Here is a 21,502-nt window from a genome sequence, read left to right as displayed (position 1 = left end):
TTGATCACTGTTAATGCATTTGGACTTGTTTAGACATTAGACTACAAGGGTAAGTTTCAAAAAGAATAAACATTCATTTACCTATCAAAAAAGAAACTTTCATTTTGGTCCATTTGCATTTTTGTTGTTTAAGTTGAAATATTTATTCAATTTGGAAAGCGGCATTGTTGCAATTGTATTTGGAGCTATTGGGTTTCTTGGGCGTTATGTTGCTCAACAACTTGCTAAGATTGGATTTAGCATATTTATTAACTAGTTTGGTCTGGGATCATCTACAATGGTCTTCATCACAATGATGGAGGGTGATTTGGCCCGACCTCGCAGTACGGGTACACATGGGGTTGACCATGCTCAAACAGTGACTCAGCATGACAGTGCAACGGACGTGACCACAACTCGGAGGGAAGGTCCCACCGAGTTCAGCTCAGCAACTGGGTGGATGAACCACTCGTCGGAAGCTGCCTCACTCACACCTCCTCTCCGGGGTTAAGGCACTTCGGGGTTCCAGAGTTCGGGGCACCCTGACCTCTCCTGAGGCCCGAGCTCCTCCCAATGGACCTCGGGCCACTCCCAGATAGGAACACGACGATCCATCCCTAGAAACCCCGAGGCATGGACACCTCGGGTCATCCAGCTCGGCATAACTTGCTACGGGCAACACGTCACTCAAGAGACAGCCCGGCTCAAGGTAATTCACGAAAGGGTAGCTTGGCGTACCGCAGGAAGGCTTCTTGCTCGACCGTCGTGCCCGAAAAATCTGGGGACAGTAGACATGTCCCTCGTCAGAAATCATTGCGGCTGTCACCTTCAGAAAGGTGTCTCGTACCTGACAGGCACGTACCCTACAATGATGGCCCCGTGCGTGCCACCTCAGCCTTGCCAGTAACGGCTGCGGCAGACTGACAGTGGCGATTATACTTGCCCTATCAAAAGCAGAGGGCCTGAAGCAACGGAATTTAGTTATAAGGGGCTTATTCTCAAGGAACAAGGTATCTTCTAATTACTTGTGCAATCTTCACTCTTAGCCTTCGTTTTCCCTTCGCTTCTTGCACAAAGTACTGACTTAATCATCGGAGTGTTCCCGTTGGGCAAACCCTCGAGAGAACTTCTTCCTCCCTCTCGTCCCAGGTACCTCTCAGGAGCCACACGAGTGCCAACTAGGAGTGATCGGATCGCGCTACATCATTTGGTGCTGTCTGTGGGAAATGCTTCAAAAGGCCTTTCTCTCTAAACTTTCACAGCTCTCTTCTTCCTTGGAAAAAATCTAGCACTCATGGCTTCCTCTTGCAACGTTGGACGAAGCGCGGAAATGGATAACTCCAGGGAACAACCCCAGCTTCCTACGGTCTGCATCGGACAGTTCACCGTCCCCCTCTCGGCAGACGGAATCCCCAGCTTGAATGTGCCTCTCACAGTGGTACCTATCATCGCCCCACTCCCTGCTATAGTCGGAACGACGTTCACCAAACCTTCGGTCGTGCCCCCAGCGGCCAGCCCGAACCAACTGGAGGACTTGATGCAATGCATGCGGGCCACGGAGGCCCAAATGCAATAGTTCCAACAACTTCAGCTCTATCAACAACACGTACTGCACCAGGTCTCCCAGTATTAGTATCAGCAACAGTTTCCCCAGCTGCCTCAACCTCAGCTTCAGCAGCCATAGTTCCCGCCCTGGCACCCAGCCTCGCAGCAAGCTAAGTCTCGCCGCCAAGACGAGTGCCCCTCTGGCCAAGGAGAGGCCCCTCAAAACCTCCCAAAAAACCAAGCCTCCCCCCGTGGCAGACGAGAGAGACCGGCTACCCCGGTCTCGCCACGGGCAGACAGGTCGGGAGGACCCCAGCTTGCCAGGTCTATATCACGTCGGCAGTCGAAGCTTGAAACCTCATTCTTTGAGAACCGGTTTGAGATCCTGGCAATAGACTCCAAACAGGACCCCTCTATCCGCAGCCATCACCAGCAGACCAGGCTACTTCATGCACAAACCATTCCAGACAGCGCAGAGGTGAGCAACACAAACGCCGAGCCCACCAAGAAGCAGAGACGCCACCGCCGAGCTCGTCGATCTATTACCTGCGATTTGCTCGTGCTCGGGGGCAAAGAAGAGGTAAGCTCGGTTGAAGTCAAAGCTCCCCTCCTCTCAGTTCCATCCCCCCTGTCTTCCGAACTCCTGGCAATCCCAATGCCCAAAGACTCCAAGCTCCCCCCTCTTGACAAGTATGACGGGTCGTTTCACACAAATGACCACGTAGATGCCTTTCAGCCACAAATGCACCTGGCGAGAGCCAGTGAGTCGTGCATGTGTGTGGCCTTCTCCACTACTTTTAGGGGAGCAGCCCGCATGTGGTACCGGAACTTGGCACCTGGGTCGAAAAGAAGTTGGGCGTAGTTTGCACAAGCCTTCACGTCCCACTTCGTCACCAGCAAACGGTGCCCGCGAACTGAAGAAAGCCTCCTCAGCATAGTGCAAAGAGAGGGAGAGTCCATCCGGGGCTATATCAAGCGGTTCAACGATGCTTGTATGCAGATACCGCGCTTCGACCCTGCCGTATGCCTTGCAGCAGCCAAGAATGGCGTGACACACAAAAAGTTCAAATGACACATGGTCGTCAACCAGCTCGTGACCATAACCGAGTTTCTGAAGCTTGCGGACAAGTTCATAGCCACCGAAGAGGAGATCAACCAAAAGGGTGAGGGCGCACCCAAAAAAAGTAAGAGAGAAGGAGAGCCTTCCAGTCAAGGGGACATCTGAAAGAAAAAGGATACAGTTCGGGGGGCAAAGCCGGGTCAATTGTTCCGAGCTCCTGCAGCGGACCAAGCTGGTTACACCCCACTGAACGCAAAGCAGGCCAAAATACTGATGGTGATCAAGGACGCCCCGTATGTCAAAAGGCCACCCCGTCTATGGGGGAATCCCAATGAAAGAAATAAGATTATATATTGCAGTTTTCACAAAGATCACGGTCACAGTACTGAGAGTTGTAAAAACCTCCGCGACGAGATAGAGGAGCTCATCCGTCGCAGATATTTAAGAAACTTTGTACAAAATAATAATAACAATAGTAATAGAGCAGGTCGGCAAGGGGAGCACGGTAAGGATGCTCCCAAGTCCAGCAGCAGGCCGATCGAACAACCACATTGATGGAGGGTGATTTGGCCCGACCTCGCAATACGGGTACACGTGGGGGTGACCTTGCTCAAACAGTGACTCAGCATGACAGTGCAACGAACGTGACCACAACTCGGAGGGAAGGTCCCACCGAGTTCAGCTCGGCAATTGGGCGGATGAACCACTCGCCGGAAGCCGCCTCACTCGCACCTCCTCTCCGGGGTTAAGGCACTTCGGGGTTCCCAGAGTTCGGGGTGCCCTGACCTCTCCTGAGGCCCGAGCTCCTCCCAATGGACCTCGGGCCACTCCCAGATAGGAACACGATGATCCATCTCTTGAAACCCCGAGGCATGGACTCTTCGGGTCATCCAGCTCGGCATAACTTGCTTTGGACAACACGTCACTCAAGAGACAGCCCGGTGTTAGACAGTTTTGTATGCCCTTAGCTTCAATCATTTTGATGTACTTTTGTTATTTAGTGGAAATAAATAAAGTGCATGTTTGATTCATGTTGTTTGGTTTAATTCTGTGTAAAACCCTAAAACTGGACATTTGTAGAGACTCATGTTAGTTTTAAATGTTCACAGCCGTTGGATAAGTCTGGGGAGATTTATCCTGCCAAGGCTGATACTGGTGTGCCACCAAGTGTTGGGATGGCCTGTCTCAGCCATCAGGGTAAGACCCAAGGCACATACAGCATGGGATTACTTGAATCCTTGAACCGGACCAGATTTCCAGTCTTGCCCTGGACCTTGGAGATAGATTGGCAAAACTGGAAAGTTACACCTGACCCCTAGACTCGATTATGACACTTCACTAGGTGCTGGATCAGGCTGCCTTTGATATGCCAATCAGTGAGATCCATAGTGGGGATCAAAACCTGGGTATGTTGGGGCAGTTTGAGAATTCATCTGAGTGGGTGGTCATAGTGACAGAATCAGCCACTTTGTCGGACAAAGGGTAATGATCGGGAATGCACTCTCTCTGATGGAAACCAAACTGCCGGCAGTTGATTTCAATCGTTGGAATTTTGTTTTTGCAAAATTAATATATTTACATATATATGTACGGTTTCAAAATGTTTGCAAATGGTTTTAATTCCCGGGATCCATGTGAGAGGAGAGTGCGGCACTGTTCCTTGCAGCCGAGGGAGAGGTCCTCTCTTGTCGGGCAGTGCTTGATCATTAAGGGCTGAGAGGTTAAGTGTAAGACCATTTAGGATAATACCTGATGGGCTAATCTTGCACCTGCCCACAGTCCCTGGGTTTTTAGAAGATGGCTTGGCCCAGGGACCACTTAATGTAAGTGTTGGGCCCATAGGGTTCATACGATGGACTCAAGGGGTTCATTGACATTTTCAGTGAATTTGGCTGGGCCTTGTATTAAAGGCTGGGCCGAACCCATGTGGCTGGTGTGTAGATCAATGCTTGGGTCCCACGCCATACAAAGAAGCCCAACTGGGCAGCAGATTGGAAACTAATTAAACACTGAATACTTAATGGGCCAAAAGCCCATTTCGAAGTGGGCTGATATGATCACCCATCAATGGGGCGAATTTGAGATTGAAGTTAGCAAAAAGGATTGGGCTCTTAGCCTTATCCACTCTTAGAGACCAAATTCAAATCAGATTTGAATCTGGTAACCTCCTGATAAGATCAGGAGTAAGCTAACTCTATCTGGGAAAGGGATTAAGATTATCCCCTATCCAAATACTGATTTGGATTGGGATAACTCCTAATTAGGAGATTTCTTAATCAAGAAGAAAAGAGAGGAGATTTTCGAATGAACCAAGACAGGGAAATCAGATTTCGATCCAAGAGGTTCTGGTAAGCAAGAAAGGTTCCTGCGAATTGAGATTAGATCTCATTCTCTCCAGAAAAGAAAACAGTTCAGCCTTTTCGTTTCTGGAAATCTCCTCCTGCCGCCGCCATCTGCATTGTTGCAAGATTTGATCTTTGCAGAAAAGAAAGTCAAGAAACCAGTTCTTGACATCAGTCTTGCAAGAAAGACTGAAAGAATTCAGTGTTTAGTACATCCAGGGGATTCTTGTGAAGGATCCAGTGTGTAGGACGCACCCTGCTGGTTCTGTTCCATCCACAGCTGTGTCATCTTCAGCAGGGACAGATCTTGGAGCATTCTTTGGGCGTGAACACCAACTTTGGGAGATACTGCTTCTCCGGATCAGGTATAATCCTCCCATTTATCTTTTGGTACAGATCTGGTTTGATTAGGGTTCAAGTAGATCCTTGAATATTGTATTCTAAATTCAGGGAATATGATTCCCAGTTGGGAGAAGGTAGGAAATTTTTGAAATTCGCCCCACCCATTCCGCAACCTTTATGGCGTCCATCAGATGGATCCTACCATTCTTTCACCCGGCACAGAGTAATTCAAGAACCACTCGCCAGAAGCCGCCTCACTCGCACCTCCTCTCCGGGGTTAAGGCACTTCGGGGTTCCCAGAGTTCGGGGTGCCCTGACCTCTCCTGAGGCCCGAGCTCCTCCCAATGGACCTCGGGCCACTCCCAGATAAGAACACGATGATCCATCTCTAGAAATCCCGAGGCATGGACTCTTCGGGTCATCCAGCTCGGCATAACTTGCTTTGGACAACACGTCACTCAAGAGACAGCCCGGCACAGAGTAATTCACGAAAGAGTAGCTTGGCGTACCGCAGGAAGGCTTCTTGCTCGACCGCCGTGCCCAAAAAATTTGGGGACAGCAGACATGTCCCTCGTCAGAAAGCACTGCAGCTGTCACCTTCAGAAAGGTGTCTCGTACCTGACAGGCACGTACCCTACAATGATGGCCCCGTGCGTGCCACCTCAGCCTTGCCAGTAACGGCTGTGGCAGACTGACAGTGAAGATTATACTTGCCCTATCAGAAGCAGAGGGCCTGAAGCAACGGAATTTAGTTATAAGGGGCTTATTCTCAAGGAACAAGGTATCTTCTAATTACTTGCGCAATCTTCACTCTTAGCCTTCGTTTTCCCTTCGCTTCTTGCACAAAGTACTGACTTAATCATCGGAGTGTTCCCGTTGGGCAAACCCCCGAGAGAACTTCTTCCTCCCTCTCGTCCCAGGTACCTCTCAGGAGCCACACGAGTGCCAGCTAGGAGTGATCGGATTGCGCTACATCATTTGGCGCCGTCTGTGGGAAATGCTTCAAAAGGCCTTTCTCTCTAAACTTTCATAGCTCTCTTCTTCCTTGGAAAAAATCTAGCACTCATGGCTTCCTCTAGCAACGTTGGACGAAGCGCGTAAATGGATAACTCCAGGGAACAACCCCAGCTTCCTACGGTCTACATCGGACAGTTCACTGTCCCCCTCTCGGCAGACGGAATCCCCAGCTTGAATGTTCCTCTCACAGTGGTACCTATCATCGCCCCACTCCCTGCTACAGACGGAACAATGTTCACCGAACCTTCGGTCGTGCCCCCAGCGACCAGCCCGAACCAACTGGACTTGATGCAGTGCATGCGGGCCATGGAGGCCCAAATGCAACAGTTCTAACAACTTCAGCTCTATCAACAACACGTACTGCACCAGGTCTCCCAGTATCAGTATCAGCAACAATTTCCCCAGCTGCCTCAACCTCAGCTTCAGCAGCCATAGTTCCCGCCCCGGCACCCAACCTCGCAGCAAGCTAAGTCTCGCCGCCAGGACGAGCGCCCCTCTGGCCAAGGAGAGGCCCCTCGAAACCTCCCAAAAATCCAGGCCTCCCCCCGTGGCAAACGAGAGAGACCGGCTACCCCGGTCTCGCCACGGGCAGACAGGTCGGGAAGACCCCAGCTTGCCAGGTCTATATCACCTCGGCAGTCGAAGCTTGAAACCTCGTTCTTTGAGAACCGGTTTGAGATCCTGGCAACAGACTCCAAACAGGACCCCTCTATCCGCAGCCATCACCAGCAGACCGGGCTACTTCATGACCATTCCAGACAGCGCAGAGGTGAGCAACACGAACGCCGAGCCCACCAAGAAGCAGAGACGCCACCGCCGAGGTCGTCGATCTATTACCTGCGATTTGCTCGTGCTCGGGGGCAAAGAAGAGGTAAGCTCGGTTGAAGTCAAAGCTCCCCTCCTCTCAGTTCCATCCCCCCTGTCTTCCGAACTCCTGGCAATCCCAATGCCCAAAGACTCCAAGCTCCCCCCTCTTGACAAGTATGACGGGTCGTTTCACACAAATGACCACGTAGATGCCTTTCAGTCACAGATGCACCTGGCGAGAGCCAGCGAGTCGTGCATGTGTGTGGCCTTCTCCACTACTTTTAGGGGAGCAGCCCGCATGTGGTACCGGAACTTGGCACCTAGGTCGAAAAGAAGTTGGGCGTAGTTTGCACAAGAGGAGCTAATTGTGATACTATCCCATTGTCCTTTAAGTAGTCCCTGAATTCGTCAGAGAGATATTCGCCACCTCGATCGGATCGAAGGGCTTTAATTTCTCTCCCTAACTGTTTCTCGACCTCTTGTCTAAACTTTTTGAACTTTTCAAAGGATTCAGACTTGTGTCTCATTAGGTACACGTAACCATATCGTGAAAAATCATCTGTGAAGGTGATGAAATACACGTGTTGATTTCGTGTCCTAACACTCAGGGGACCACATACATCAGTATGTATTAGGTCAAGTGTGCCTGTACATCTTTCAGGCTTACCGTTAAATGGCCGTTTCGTCATCTTGCCTTGTAGGCAAGGCTCACAGGTGGGAAGATCTTCTACAGCTAGAAAATCCAAAGGACCATCCTTTACTAACCTTGTGATTCGGTCAACACCGATGTGGCCAAGTCGGTAATGCCACAAACACGGGGGATTAACTGTATCACGGGCTCTCTTCTTGGGGTTTTCAACCGACGTAGTTTCGGTTATGTTAGTTTCTAGAGAAGGACGTAGAACATAGAGACCGTTCTCCAGTTCCCCGTATGCGATGAATCTGTTATTTATTTTAATAGTAATCGTATTACTAAAGAAGACAGAATAACCATCTACACACAGTTTTGAGACAGAAATCAAATTTCTTCTTAAATTTTGTACGTAAAGACAATCTTTCAGTACAATTATTCCTTCTCTAAAATATAATTCCACAGTTCCTATGGCCGCGGCTGCAACAGTTGCAGTAGTCCCTAAGTAGAGTGTGACTTCTCCTTCACTCAGCCTTCTGCTTACCTTGAACCCCTGCAGTGAGTTACATGCATGGGTTGAAGCCCCGGAGTCAATACACCATGACGCAGAAGCTACCCACAAATTGGTTTCTATAACACAAGTTTCGAAATTACCTTTCTTGGATTCCAGGTAGGCAGGACAATTCCTTTTCCAGTGGCCGGTCTTCTTGCAAAAATGACAGGCATCTGATGCCTTGTCCTTCCTCTGTTTCTTGGGTTTGGCAGCCTTTTTCTGGGGCTTTCTCTTCGCCTTCCTTTTCTTGCCCGATTTGCCAGTTTCAACAAGCATGGCAATGGGCTCATCCTTTTTAATAAATTATTCGGCCCTCTGCAACATATTGCTAAGTTCCTGCAAGCTGACGTTCAGCTTGTTCATGTTGTAGTTCATGATGAATGGATTAAAGGATGGAGGCAGAGAGTTGAGAATAGCATCGATCTGAGTTACCAGATCCAGCCCAGATCCAGGAGCCTCTAGTTCGTTGATATAGCCCATCATCCGAAGACAATGGTCGTGAACTTGTTGGCCCTTGGACATCTGTGCAGTCATGAACTGTTTCAAAACCTTCTGCCGAGTAGAACGATTCTGCTCTTCGTACATTGTCCTAAGACTGTCCAATACGTCTTTAGCAAGTTCGATCTGATCGAACTGCCTCTGAATTGGATTTTCCAAGGAGGCAATGATATAGCAGCGGGCAAAGGAGTTTTTCTCCTCCCATTCTTGGTATTCTCTTCTTCGGGCCTCAGAAGCCCTATCTCCCGGACGCTCCGGGCCAGGATTCTTTGCCACTTTGTCAAGTTTTTCAGAAGCAAGGACCAGCATAAGGATCCTATACCAGTCAGCATATTTTGGGCCCTTCAACTTGTTGTCATCAAGTAGCTTTGCAAATGATCCGTTTGCCATTTTCTGATAAAAAAGCAAACATCAGTCCATGACCTAATTTGATTCATGTTCATTTCATAGATATGGATTTTAATCTACGATCCATTTCCATTTATTCATCTCTGAGATTTCCCTCCTTTCTCAGTGACGGAGACTACGGGTTGTCTCTGGAAATGTGGGAAATCACATAGGGTGCATGAAGCCAACTGTTTCAGCTGCATAACCCCACCACCTTTCTGTGAAGGATCATATCCACTCATCATATGAGTTTTCCCTTTGGCCTCTATCAGACAAGGTTCAGAGCCGTTTTCAGGTAAACCTTTCTGTCTAGTGAGTGCTTACCCATCATATTCGTGAACGCCAAGGTACCGTGAGAGAGTTCCCATTTTCTGGTGAAGCCCCTCCCACATCGGTCTATGACGCCCCTATCATCTTATGAAACACTTAGACAAGCCCAACAGCAAATGGATAGCCCATTTTCTGGTGCGTTTCCTCATTACTGAAGGACCCATTTTCGTGCTAATGATGGAAGGCCTTTAGAGAGTTCATCATATGAATCTCCCTATCACATGCACTCATATTATCTGGAGGGAACAGATAATTACGCCCTAGTTTTATTTTTAGGTCAAACCAAAGTGGCTCCCACTGACTTTCATAAAGCCAAATTTTGGTGGGCCTAAATCGGCTAGGGTTCCGCATGAGACCTCATGATGAGGTGTGGGGCCCACCACTGAGGGAGGTCATCCAATGACCAAAATGGACACCATGGCAATGATGTGCATTCAGCCATGGTGTGCGAAAGAGCCACTGTCGATTGAGCATGGGCCAAGTACTTATGGCCCATGTACGTAGCACATCACACATCCATACATCACATGCAGGGATAAATTGATCCAATCAATTAATTATCTGTAAAGCCCATTTGAAGCCCATTTTAAATCCATAATATTAACCATTAACACTATCTAGGTATATGGGCCAAACGGTTCAACCCATATAGCTTTAAGGGTTAAGTGGGCTTTTAGCAGTTTTAACTGTTTAAAACTGGGCCTTTACAGGTTGGGCCGAATTAACCATTCAATTAAATATCAATCCTTAGGCCCATTAGTGGGAAAATTAGGGCTGATTTTCAGCCTTGATTAAACCCTAGATTCGGTCCAAACAATTTGAACCAATCTTGGTTCGAATGGGTCTAGGGTTTGATTTTTAATTAAATCTTTAATTCAAGAAAATAATCTGAAATTAATTACTGATAAAAGAAAAGCAACAATCAGTAAATCAGGGCTGTTCGCACAATCCATCCTGCAAAACAAAGGTTAGATCACAGAATGCAGTTTCACAAACTGCAAATCGCAGATGGCGATTCTCCCATCTGCGAAATCTTCTTCTCTGCGAAATCTCCCTTTCTGCGCCGCCATCTTCGATCCATAAATAGAAATCCTATTTCTATTAATAATTACAACAGATCGAATACCTATACATTGAGTCTAGAAAATAAAAAAAATTATTTACAGACCAAATGTGATAAATAAATCAAGAAACTGCAAATCTTGCAGGTTCCCTGCGCAAACCAAGATTTCGATCTCCTCTTGTACGAACAGCCCATAAATCAAGAAAATCATAAAGAACAATTCTAAATAATAATCAGATTTATAAAATTAATTTCAGATTATTCGCCCATTAATTTTGGGAACAAAATTTCCCAAAACCCATATCTGCGCAAATCGGGTAGAACACCTTCTGCCCATTTGCGCAGGTTCAGATCTGAAACAAATTGGTTCAAGATTTGAACCATGGCTCTGATACCACTGAAGGGATTAGAGATCCATCCTATGGACGCCCAAAGATTGCGGAATAAGGGGCGAATTTCAAAAATTTTATCTCTCCCTTCAACTGGGAATCGTATTCCCTATTTAGAAAATCATATTTTCAATGATCAATCTTGAACCATAAACTGAACCAGATCTGAACCAAAAGGAGTGGGAGAGGATTATACCTGATACGGAGAAATACTATCTCCCAATGGAGGTGTTCACACCCAAGGAAGGATCCAAAATCTGCTCCCACTGAAGATGGCGCAGTGAAGGATGGAGCAGAATCAACAACGTTCTTCAAAAGAACTTGACCCTTCGCAAGAATCAACTGGACGGCTTGTGAGTACAACTCCAACCAATCTTTCCCCAAAAGATTGAGATCAAAATCAAATCTTGATTGCTCCCAAGAACTGGAGATCGAACTGAAGGAATGGCAATGGCAGGAAGGTGGCGGCAGGAGAGAATTCGCAGTATGCACGAAATCTCTTAATCTCTCTTTCTTTAAGAGAAGAAATGCTGTTGATTATTTTTTTTTTAAAAGGCTGCCGCCCCCTTCCCCTTTTATAATCTCAAAGGGATCAGCTCCTAATCAGATTAGGAGTTGCTAATCCAAATCATATTTGGGTTAGAAGTCCCTTAGTGATAAGGGATAATCCTTATCTTATCTGCAAATCAGATCAGCTGTCTCCTAATCTCATTAGGAGGTTTCCAGATCTAAATCTTATTTAGATCTTGGACTCTCTGAGTGGATAGGGTCTAAGCCCAATCCTTTTTGCTGACCCACTTCAGAATTCGCCCCCTTTAAATGACTGATCAAATCAGCCCAGTTCGAAATGGGCTTAAGGCCCATTAAGGTTATGTACTCAAAAAACCTTCCAAATTGCTACCCAGTTGGGCTTCCTTGTATGGCGTGGGACCCAAGCATTGATCTACACAACAGCCACATGGGTTCAGCCCAGCCTTTGTTACAAGGCTTAGCCGAATGCACTGCTGAAGACAGTGTACCCCCTGAAACCCATCAAATGAGCTCTATGGGCCCAACACTTACACTAAGTGGTCCCTGGGCCAAGCCACCTTGTAACACCCAGGGACTGTGGGCAGATGCAAGATTAGCCCATCAGGCATTATCCTCAATGGTCTTACACTTAACCTCTCAGCCCATAATGATCATACACTGCCCGACAAGAGAGGACCTCTCCCTCGGCTGCAAGGAACAGTGTTGCACTCTCCACTTATATGGATCCCGGGAATTAAAACCTTCTTGCAAACAATTTAGAAACCATACATATATACTTTTATATCTTATATAAAATATATTTTGCAAAACAAATCTCAACGGTTGAAATCGGCTGCCGGCAGTCTTGGTTTCCATCAGTGAAAGTGCATCCCCGATCATTACCTTTGTCCGACAAAGGGGCTGATCCTGTCACTATGATCACCCACTCAGATGAATTCTCGGACTGTCCCAACATACCTAGGTTTTGACCCCCGCTAAGGATCTCACTGATTGATACATCAAAGACAGCCCAATCCGACACCTAGTGTAGTATCATAATCGAGTCTAGGGGTCGGGTGTAACTTTCCAGTTTTTGCCCATCAATCTCCAAGGTCCAGGGCAATACTGGAAATCTGGTCCAGTTCAAAGATTCAATTAATCCTACACTGTATGTGCCTAGGGTCTCACCCTGGCAGCTGAGACAGGCCACCCCAACCGACTTGGTGGCACCACAGTGTCAGCCTTGTCAGGATAGGTCTCCCCAGACCGACCCACTGGCTGTGAACATTCTAAACTAACACGAGTCTCATTAAGTGTCCAGTTTAAGGGTATTACACAGAAACATACCAAGGGAACATGAATCAAATATGTATCTTTATTCATTTACAATAAACTCATAAAGTACATCATTCTGATTGAAGCTAAGGGCATACAAAACTGTCTAACACACGTCCCACTTCGTCACCATCAAACGGTGCCCGCGAACTGAAGAAAGCCTCCTCAGCATAGTGCAAAGAGAGGGAGAGTCCATCTGGGGCTATATCAAGCGGTTCAACGATGCTTGTATGCAGATACCGTGCCTCGACCCTGCCGTATGCTTTGCAGCAACCAAGAAAGGCGTGACACACAAAAAGTTCAAATGACACATGGTCGTCAACCAGCCCGCGACCATAACTGAGTTTCTGAAGCTTGCGGACAAGTTCATAGCCACCGAAGAGGAGATCAACCAAAAGGGTGAGGGCGCGCCCGAAAAAAGAAAGAGAGAAGGAGAACCTTCCAGTCAAGGGGACATCCGAAAGAAAAAGGATACAGTTCAGGGGGCAAAGCCGGGTCAATTGTTCCGAGCTCCTGCAGCGGACCAAGCTGGTTACACCCCACTGAACGCAAAGCAGGCCGAAATACTGATGGTCATCAAGGACGCCCCTTACGTCAAATGACCACCCCGTCTAAGGGGGAATCCCAAAGAAAGAAATAAGATTTTGTAATGCAGTTTTCACAAAGATCACGGTCACAGTACCGAGAGTTGTAAAAACCTCCGCGACGAGATAGAGGAGCTCATCCGTCGTAGATATTTAAGAAACTTTGTACAAAATAATAATAACAATAGTAATAGAGCAGGTCAACAAGGGGAGCACGGTAAGGATGCTCCCAAGTCCAGCAGCAGGCCGGCCGAACAACCGCAGAGGTAGCCTCTAGAGGAGAGGCCAATTCGGGGGACCATCCACATGATAGTGGGAGGTTCGATCGTTGCGGGTTGCACTTCAGCAGCAGCTCGGACGTCAATTCGTGAGGCCACCCGGGAAAAGAAGAACCCTCCAAAGCGGCCGAAGATGGGAGACCCAATTTTCTTCACAGAAGACGATGCGCGAGGGGTCCACTATCCCGATGATGATGCGCTTGTAATAAAGCTAAGAATCAACGACTTCGAGGTCAGGCGCGTACTCGTTGACTCAGGCAGCTCAGCCGACATCCTTTTCAAAGCTGCGTTTGACCAGCTTCAGTTGCAGAGAAGCGACCTGAAGCCTACAGACACTCCTTTGGTGAGCTTTAGCGGAGAAGAAATCCGTCCCCTTGGGAAAATAACAGTACCTGTAGAAGTCGGCACATGACCTTGTGTGGTCAGTTTCAAACACGACTTCCTGGTGGTCGCGACCCCCTCTCCCTACAATGCCATAATAGGTCGACCAATCACCCATGTCATACGGGCGGTGGTCTCCACTTACCATTTGGCTATGAAGTTTCCAACAGACTTCGGTGTGGGGGTAGCGCGGGGCGACCAGCTCGAGTCCCGCAAGTGCTATGTTGCCGCCCTGAAGGGGAAAACCAAGGTGGCCGACAACCTCGAACTGGAGCGGCCCACGGAGCAAGGCGAAGAGCAAGCCACGTCCACAGAAGAAACAGTCGTGGTCCCGACCTCAGTAGCAGACCCAGCTCGAATGCTTCAAATCAGCGCTTCTGTCCAGGAGACCCTACGATCCGAACTAGTAAGCTTCTTACTTCAAAATATAGATATTTTTGCATGGTCCACAACAGAGATGCCCGGTATAGACCCCGAACTCATAACTCACAAGCTGAGTACTGATCCTGCAATTAGGCCCGTTAGACAGAAGAAACGCAACCTAGCCCTGTAGCGGTGGAAAGCAGTCGACGAGGAGGTCGAAAAGCTCCTCACAGCTGACTTCATAAGAGAAGTCCACTACCCGATCTGGGTAGCTAACCCCATCTTGGTAAAGAAGGCCAACGGAAAGTGGCGCATGTGCATCGACTACACCGACCTGAACCGGGCTTGCCCAAAAGACTACTTCCCGCTCCCCAGAATCGACCGCTTGGTGGACGTGACCTCAGGGCATGAGTTGCTAAGTTTCTTGGATGCTTATTCGGGCTATAACCAAATTAAGATGGACCCGGCGGACGAAGAAAAGACTGCCTTCATCACGGAATTCGGCCTGTACTGTTACAAGGTCATGCCCTTCGGGTTGAAAAATGTAGGGGCAACCTTTCAAAGGCTTGTAAATAAATTGTTTGCGCCGATAATTGGCAGAAAAGTAGAATGCTATGTAGACGACATGGTCGTTAAAACTCAATTCTCACATGAATTAATACAAGATTTGCATTCTGTTTTTGAAATTCTCGTAAGTTTAATATGAGACTGAACCTAAACAAATGTGTATTTGGTGTGACCTCGGGCAAGTTCCTAGGATACATCATTAATCGGCACGGCATTGAAGCCAACCCGGATAAGATTAAGGCCATTTTAGATATGAGACCACCCCGGAAGTTGAAGGAGGTTCAGAGGTTGAATGGCCGCATAGCCGCCCTGAGCCACTTCATGTTCAAATCGGCGAACCGTTGTCTGCCATTCTTTAAGGCAATTAAGAGCAAAGGGTTCGAATGGACCCAAGACTGCCAGCTCGCGTTCGACGAGCTCAAGAAATACCTTGTTAGTGTGCCAACCTTAACCCGACCTGAGGAGGGCAAGGTTTTAGAACTGTACCTCACGGCGAGCGACGAAGTGGTCAGTTCGGTGATAATAAAGGAAGTAGATTGGGTTCAACGACCCATCTATTATGTTAGCAAAATATTTTAGGGTGCAAAGACGAGATACCCGGAGATAGAAAAGCTAGCATACGCACTGGTAATTGCAGCTCGGAAGCTCCGCCCGTACTTCCAAGCTCATACTATTATCGTCCTCACCGACAAACCTCTGAGGTAAGTATTACTTAACCCCGAGGCCTCTGGTCGGTTGACGAAGTGGGCTGTTGAGCTCAGCGAGTATGACCTCCAGTACAAGCCGCGAACTGCCATCAAGGCCCAAGCCTTAACAGATTTCATAGCCGAATGCACATTCAGCTTCGAAGTCCCCTAGCCGGTTGAGCACAAGGCTCCCAGCTCGAGTGAGCCTGAAGCTCTCAGGCCAATCGAGTCTTTACCCCGTGAGGTAGCAGCCAGTGTGGCATCTCTCCTAGCTCGGCCAACCGCGAGTTGGGATAAGGAGCCCTGGATCCTTTACGTAGATGGCTCCTCTAACCAATAGGGCAGCAGAGCCGGAATAGTTCTACGCGGCCCAAGCGGCACGAAACTGGAGTACGCACTATGCTTCGAGTTCGCAGCGTCTAACAATGAAGCAGAGTATGAGGCGTTGATAGCCAGACTAGCCCTAGCCAGAGAAGTAAAAGCAAAGCACATTGTTATCTGCAGCGACTCCCAACTTGTGGTCAACCAGGTCACCGACGAGTACGAAGCTCGCGAGCCAACCATGATTGCCTACTTGACCAAAGTTAGGGAGGCCGTGCTCAACTTCCAGTCACACTTCATCAGGCATATACCAAGGTCAGAGAACGCTGAGGCCGACGCCCTGTCCAGACTAGCCAGCGCCAACGACATCACCATGAGGACTTGCTCCGGCCTAGCATTCTCGGGGGGGCAGAAGAGGTTGCTCCCGTCGTTCAAGCAGAGCCGAGCTGGGTTGACCCACTCGCGAGCTTCCTGCTACACGGGACCCTCCCTGCAGATCACAATGCAGCCAGAAGGGTGCAGTGCCATGCAGCCAAATACGTCATGATAGACGAACGACTATATAGGAGATCCTACACGCTTCCCTATCTGCGTTGCCTACGACCTACCGAAGTTGAGCTCGTACTCCGTGACACTCATGAGGGATTATGCGGCGGACACTTGGGGGGCAGGGCCCTCGCCCAGAAACTACTTCGACAGGGGTATTATTGGCCAACAATGAAAGCAGACGCTATTGAGTTCGTCAGAAAATGTGACTAATGTCAGAGACATGCCAATATTCACCATCAACCCACTACCGACCTCGAGTATCTCACCAGCCCATGGCCCTTTGCACAATGGGGCATCGATCTACTCGGGCCATTCCCGCCAGCAACGGGTGGAAGGAAGTTATTAGTAGTGGTAGTGGACTACTTTGCCAAGTGGGTAGAGGTCGAACCCCTTGTAACGATCACAACCCGAAATGTCCAAAACTTCTTTTGGAAGAACATCGTGTGCCGCTTTGTATTACCTTAGGTATTGATTTCTGACAACAGCAAGCAGTTCGAGGATATCAAGTTCCAAGACTGGTGCCAGGACATGGGAATCCGACAGAATTTTACTTCAGTCACACACCCTCAAGCAAATGGTCAGGCCGAAGTCACGAATAGAGCCATCCTCCGTGGACTAAAGGCACGACTGGACCGAGCTAAAGGACTATGGGCAGAGGAACTACCCAATGTTCTATGGGCCTACCGGACAACGGAGAAGACTGCCATAGGAGAAACACCCTTCAATCTCACCTACGACACCGAAGCAGTGATTCCCGCAGAGATCGAAGTACCCACGCTACGATTACAAGCATACAGAGATCATACAAATGAAAATGGGCTACGTACCAACCTCGATCTACTCGACGAAGTAAGGGACCTCGCGTACATCAGGACAGCAGCCTACTAGCAGAGAGTAGCTCGGTACTATAACGCCAGGGTCAAGAAGCGGAATCTCCGCATTGGTGACCTGGTCCTTCGTAAAGTTATGGTTCCTGAGCCCAGCGCTGGCAAGCTCGGGTCCAACCGGGAAGGTCCCTATCGAGTGAAGCGAGTGCTCGGGGAAGGAACTTATGAGCTCAAGACCCTCGAAGGGAAACAAGTACCTCGAGCATGGAATATTGTCAAGCTAAGACGATACTATCTGTAAGAATTGAGTAAGCCACGAGCCACTCTCAAAGCCTAAGGGTCAAAATACCGAGCTAATATGATCTCGGCACAACAGGACCCAGTCGCCTCTGTGGCATGGACAGACTCCGAAAGTGAGCCACGAGCCACTCCTCCAGCCTAAGGGCTGAAATGGCAAGCCAATGAAGGAACCTTGGTAGTATACAAAGTTAAGTTGCCCCATCAGCACGAACTAAGTACTTGCAGCACCTGAGGTGCAGGCGGCTCGGGCACAAACCTTACGACAAATAGCCTACCCTGGCATGCGAAGAGTTAAACCCGTAAGGACAACTAACAGCAGGCTACCTCGGGTGCAGACTGGTCGGGCATGCGCCCTACTATATCCCTCACCCCGGCATACACGAGGCTACCCCTACTAAACAGTTCGGGGCCACGATGGCCGATTAAGGAACACCCACTTCGGAAGTTCAATACAGTAGGCTAACAGCTCGGAGCGAATGACCACTCCGACAAGATAAAATACATGAACTCTTGGCAAAAAGAAAGAAAAAATCTCTTCATTACAAGAAGTTTGGCACACAAATTTCATTAAGAACGTCTTGATTACAAGGGAGGTTAAGTTTACAAATACAGGGAGCAAACTACTTCGGAAGCTCGTTGCCTCTGTTAGGGACCTCCTCGGGGGCAGTAACTGGGCCAGCATCCTCTGCTTCATCTTCGACGCCCTCGTCTTCAGAATCTGGATCATCTTTTGACTAATGCACGATGTCGTCAGTGATTCGTGAAGTGGTGATGGCGCTTGTATCTAGGTCGGGGTAGAGCTGACTGATCAGCCATCGACTAAGCTTGAAGGCCTTACGGTAGGCCTCCTTCATCACGTCGTCAAACTTTGAAGAGTTGATGTAGTCAATGACGGCCTGAGTCTTGGCCTCCTCGAGAGCACCCTCGAAGATTGCAATATTCTCTCTTATGTCTTCCTGAAGGTACCCCACTTCATGTTCCAGTTTATCCTTCGCCTCCTTGAGGCCTTGCACTTCAAGCTTCAAGGCATCCCGCTCAGCCTTGAGGCTGTCCACCTCGAGCCCTAAGGCCTCCTGACCGACCTTGAGGTCGTTCACCTCGGCCCTTAGCTTGTCTTTGTCTTGGGCCAGCTCCCCCTTCTCTGCCATTAACAACTCGATGAAGCTCTTCTGAGCCGAGGCGTCACTCTCTAGGCGCTGGACCAGACAACGAGTTGCCCTCAACTCAGTATGTGCTGCGCGAGATGACTTCTCAAACTCTAAAGCCCGCCTTAGGTGCCGATCTGATTGAAGGGTCAAGGCGCGAATGGCGGTGTTCACTTGCAAAAGGGAAACCGATCAAGAGGGAAATCAAAAAAAAAAGGGAGGGGAGAGAGAAGAAAGACTCACCACCATAGTATGAGTGGCAGCTCGGGCGCCGAGCTGACCAGTAGTGAGTTCGGCCCACTCGCTGACCTCCCCCGGGAATGCAGCCAGCTTGCTCTTATTCAGGCTACACTGGGGGTTCATAACAGTTTGACTCCCCTGGCCCTCTGAGCTGGATGCCGTCATCTCCACGTCGTGAGTGGAACTCTTAGAGGCCTCGGCGGCCACCTCGGCAGGACGAGCCCCGACAGTAGCCTCTGCAGCACGAGCCTCGGCAGCGCTCTTAGTAGCAGGCTCAGTAGGCTTCGCAGCAGGTTTGGTGTGTTAGACAGTTTTGTATGCCCTTAGCTTCAATTAGAATGATGTACTTTATGAGTTTATTGTAAATGAATAAAGATACAAATATGATTCATGTCCCCTTGGTATGTTTCTATGTAATACCCTTAAACTGGACACTTAGTGAGACTCGTGTTAGTTTAGAATGTTCACAGCCAGTGGGTCGGTCTGGGGAGACCTATCCTGACAAGGCTGACACTGTAGTGCCACCAATTCGGTTGGGGTGGCCTGTCTCAGCTGCCAGGGTGAGACCCTAGGCATATACAGTGTAGGATTAATTGAATCTTTGAACTGGACCAGATTTCCAGTATTGCCCTGGACCTTGGAGATTGATGGGCAAAACTGGAAAGTTACACCCAACCCGTAGACTCGATTATGATACTGAACTAGGTGCCGGATTGGGCTATCTTTGATATACCAATCAGTGAGATCCTTAGCGGGGGTCAAAACCTAGGTATGTTGGGACAGTCCGAGAATTCATCTGAGTGGGTGATCATAGTGACAGGATCAACCCCTTTGTCGGACAAAGGTAATGATCGGGGATGCACTCTCACTGATGGAAACCAAGACTGCCGGCAGCTGATTTCAACCGTTGAGATTTGTTTTGCAAATGTATTTTATATAGGATATAAAAGTATACATATATTATGGTTTCTAAAATGTTTGCAAGAAGGTTTTAATTCCCGGGATCCATATGAGTGGAGAGTGCAACACTGTTCCTTGCAGCCGAGGGAGAGGTCCTTTCTTGTCGGGCAGTGTATGATCATTATGGGCTGAGAGGTTAAGTGTAAGACCATTGAGGATAATACCTGATGGGCTAATCTTGCATCTGCCCATAGTCCCTGGGTGTTACAAGGTGGGTTGGCCCAGGGACCTCGTAGGGTAAGTGTTGGGCCCGTAGAGCCCATTTGATGGGTTTCAGGGGGTGCACTATCTTTAACAGTGTATTCGGCCAGGCCTTGTAACAAAGGCTGGGCCGAACCCATGTGGCTGATGTGTAGATCAATGCTTGGGTCCCACGCCATACAAGGAAGCCCAACTGGGCAGCAGTTAAGAGGGTTAAGTGAGCACATAAGCTTAATGGGCCTAAAGCCCATTTCGAACTGGGCTGTTTATTTAGTTAATAAAGGGGCGAAATCTGAAGTGGATCAGCTAATAGGATTGGGGTTAGACCCTATCCACTTAGAGAGTCCAAGATTTAAATAAGATTTAGATCTGGAAACCTCCTAATCAGATTAGGAGATGGCTGATCTGATCTCCAGATAAGATAAGGATTATCCCTTATCACTTAAAGGGACTTCTAACCCAAATGTGATTTGGATTAGCAACTCCTGATCTGATTAGGAGTTGATCCCTTTAAGATTATAAAAGAAGAAGGGGGCGGCAGCCTTTAGAGACACAATACACACAGATCATCAGGTTTTCTTTAGTGCTGAAATCAAGAAGAGAGAATTCTGCTCTCTGCAAATACTCTCTTGCCGCCTTCCTGTTCTTGCCGCCCTGTTTGCCCGTTCGATCTCCACTTGTGGGAGAAGTCAAGATTGGATCTTGACATCAGTCCTTTGAGAAATGATTGAAAGGAAGCCGTGCTCACGTACCATCTTGCTAATTCTTGTGAAGGACAGAGTTCTTGGAGAAGAACACTGCTGATTCTGCTCCACCTGCACTGCGCCATCTTCAGTGGGAGCAGTCTTTGGATCCTTCCTTGGGCGTGAACACCTTCGTTGGGAGATATTACTTCTCCGTATCAGGTATAATCCTTGCCACTCCTTTTTGGTTCAGATCTGGTTCAGTTTATGATTCAAGATTGATCCTTGAAAATATGATTTTCTAAATAGGGAATACGATTCCCAGTTGAAGGGAGAGAAAAATTTTTGAAATTCGCCCCTTATTCCGCAATTTTTGGGCATCCATAGGATGGATCTCTCATCCCTTCAGTGGTATCAGAGCCATGGTTCAAATCTTGAACGATCTAGTTTCATATCTGAACCTGCGCAAATGGGCAGAAGGTGTTCTACCCGATTTGCGCAGATATGGGTTTTGGGAAATTTTGTTCCCAAAATTAATGGGCGAATAATCTGAAATTAATTTTATATAAATCTGATTATTATTTAGAATTGTTCTTTATGATTTTCTTGATTTATGGGCTGTTCGTACA

General features: G+C 48.2%; 1 pseudogene across 1 annotated transcript in view; it reads left to right on the top strand.

Moving 5' to 3' along the window:
• LOC104588148 (CBS domain-containing protein CBSX5-like) overlaps positions 1 to 21,502 on the top strand; it is a 70,577-nt pseudogene that overhangs the window by 2,074 nt on the left and 47,001 nt on the right. The window contains exon 2 of the transcript XR_016080051.1: positions 5,000 to 5,006. The product of XR_016080051.1 is annotated as a CBS domain-containing protein CBSX5-like (transcript). The remainder of the gene's footprint in view (positions 1 to 4,999; positions 5,007 to 21,502) is intronic.

Source organism: Nelumbo nucifera, chromosome 1 (assembly GCF_055504915.1).
Source record: "Nelumbo nucifera cultivar China Antique chromosome 1, China Antique-T2T, whole genome shotgun sequence".
Lineage (NCBI taxonomy): Eukaryota > Viridiplantae > Streptophyta > Magnoliopsida > Proteales > Nelumbonaceae > Nelumbo > Nelumbo nucifera.
The sequence above is the reverse complement of the archived record's forward strand: the minus strand, read 5'-3'. Positions and strand labels throughout refer to the sequence as shown.